At 36.7% G+C, this 2763-nt stretch overlaps 1 long non-coding RNA gene across 1 annotated transcript; it reads right to left on the reverse strand.

Moving 5' to 3' along the window:
- Positions 1 to 417: 417 nt before the first annotated feature.
- LOC107837271 (uncharacterized) lies at positions 418 to 2442 on the reverse strand. Its single transcript, XR_001663290.1, has 2 exons — positions 2355 to 2442; positions 418 to 488 (listed from the first exon to the last, which is right to left on the reverse strand). It is a non-coding gene; the product is annotated as an uncharacterized LOC107837271 (long non-coding RNA).
- Between the last annotated feature and the right edge of the window lie 321 nt (positions 2443 to 2763).

Genomic DNA, 2763 nt, shown 5'->3' on the forward strand with positions numbered 1-2763 from the left:
TTGAACAGACTAATATTCAATCATTTCCTGCCATTTTGATAAGTTTGAAAAAATACCGGTGTAATAGACTTTTCAACATATTTCTTCACACTTTTTGCACAAGCAATCTCTGGGCTTAATAGAGTAACAGGCACAGCTGTTCATTCTTGGAGCGGGATGTTGGACTTCGCATTAAATCTGAGCACATTTATTTTACTCTGAGAAATGTTTACCTTCAGATTTGAGAACAAAAAACTAAAAAAATAAGTGTATTAAAGTCCTGTGCATTGACAAAAAAATCTATTTTGTCTGCAGTGTAACTTCAAATGAAGCTCAGAAAAGAAAACATAAATACCAACAGGAGATATTCTACACAGGTGCTAACATGATGGTGGCATTGCGCTGCCTTGGAGGAATATTCACACCTTTTTTTTTTTGCATTACAATCGCATGCTTCGGTGTATTTGAATGAGATTTTGGGCGATTTTTAAACACGGTTCAGTGAAAACCTGTGAAGAGGGAATAACATTTTGTAACTTGTCAGAATGTAATTTAATCTCAGTATGAAGACAGCTGCTCTGTTAACACCTTAGAGGTTTCTTAGAGAACAATGGAGCACAAACGACACGCTGGAAACCAAAGAACACAGCAGACAGGACAGATAAAATATACCGAGATTTACTTCAGGTGTCGGCTATAAAAACAACTTTCTATGCTGTGATCGTTTCACACAGCACTGTTCAATTCAAGCAGCCAAAGGGCCGCTGGTAACTGTGGGCAACAGCAGCGAGCCACAGCTCCATCCATTTGTCAGCACATAAACTATTAGTCGTGTGCTCAGAAAACCTTACCTTCATAAAAAATCTGTTTCTAAATGGCTTGAGATTGGAGCGGGTGTTCATTTACAGATAATGGTAACCGTGAACAGAAAGCCAATCTTTCAGATTATTTCTAATAAAATTTAGAAAGCCATTTTCCTTCAGCTTCACAGTTTTTCACTTTGACTTGGTTTGTCACATAGAACGGCAGTGAAATACATTGAGTTTGAGAGTAGTGGACGAGAATTTAGTTTTATACAAATAACTGTGTACAGTTTTGATGAGATGACATTTGAAAAACTACACATGGAAGCTTTTGCAAGGCACAGTATGCTACCAGAAAGAGTTAACGGCTATTGAACATTTCCTTTTAGTATGGCAGCTTCATCTTTTGAAAATAACCTGTTTTTTTTTTTAAATCAGCTGGTAGCATTCTGCAGCTGCCTTCCTTTGGTTTCAGTATTATCTTAAACAAATAAATTCCTCACGACAAGTTTGAACACAAAAGAATGAACTGTAATAATGCAGAAACAAACTGAGAAGAGAGGAAAAGATCACCAAAGAGAAGAAAAAAAAAAGCTATGGGAGTCCTGGTGGAGACAGATAGAACCACAGGCAAGACAAAGAGACAGACAGCATGCCTCTGCCAAAACCCAGACAGGCAGGGGGCTGCAGAAATGACCAATCTGGGCATGCAGGGAAGGACAATACACAAGAGAAATAAGTGTTGAAACTAAGTCAGGAGTCGAATCGCAGCCCAAAGGAACACAAGCTAACTCCAAAATAAACTGTTTTCATTTCCTTTATACTTTTAGATAATGCATGGGGAAAAAAGAGAATCTCTAATTAAGCTTACTGTCTCTTTAATAATATTTTCCCTCTTTAATGAGTCGATTTTATTTGATTTATTCAAAAGTAATGATATATATATATTTTTTATTTATTTTTTATTTTTTCTCCCAAAACAACAAAAGCAAAAGCAGTAATTTGTCCACACAACATGTGGTATTTTCTTTGCAGTTTTTAAGACCTAGTTTATTCGCACATCCAGGGACCAAAAGCAGGTCGGATGCCTGTGGGCACGTCTCCTCCAAATTACCGGATTTACTTTTTCAAACAAAATATGGAAAAAATATTCCCTTTGCTGATGTAGATTGTTGCACAAGTTGTGGTCATGTAATTAATCCTAACTTATATGGTCACATCTTTGGCAAAAAGTCAAATAATCATTGTAATAAAAATTTTGATTTTACATGTTCCTATATGTATCTCATAATAAGAACCACACAATTATTGAATGCTCAGATTATGTTTAACAAATTGGGTTAAGAATATTCTTCAGCTGTCAGGAACTGTTAAACTGTAGCTCAGGTAGAGATGCACTAAAAACTCAACAGGAAACATAAATCAGTGTGTTTCACAGCGAAGATAAGGGTCTAGTAACTCTGCAGGGAATATTGTAGAAAGAGATTGTTAGAAATGCTGTGCAAACCATTCCATGCAGTATTTTTTTGTATTATTTTGAAAAGATTTTGTCAAGGAATATGAATATCTTACTCTGTGGTGCACAGTAAACTTTCATTTGCAAAAGAAAAGAAACTGATGAACTATAACCTGGTTGGTAGAGAGGCATATCAGAAAAATGTGTGAAAAACTGCCACATCCGCCATCACACAACGTAGCTTCTTTCCAGTCCGCTGTTTAAGCCGCCTGTGTGAATCTTTGCAAGTTGTTTTCCGTATAACTGCAGTAAAAAGGGAGTGGAGATCCACTCAGATTTAAAGTCAGACTGTAAGAATAAATGAACAGTGAGTAAACATTTTTCCAACTACATAATTCACTTGAGATATTGAACATTCAAATCCAGGTGCAGCTTTTTTTCCCCCCTCGGTGTTGGTTGATTAAACAGAGCAGGAAATTTCAAGCCCTGACCGGATCGTAATTGTCTCCAGCCTCGTCTCGGGAA

The sequence above is a fragment of the Poecilia formosa genome, unplaced genomic scaffold (genome assembly GCF_000485575.1).
Source record: "Poecilia formosa unplaced genomic scaffold, Poecilia_formosa-5.1.2 Scaffold129, whole genome shotgun sequence".
Classification (NCBI taxonomy): Eukaryota; Metazoa; Chordata; class Actinopteri; order Cyprinodontiformes; family Poeciliidae; genus Poecilia; species Poecilia formosa.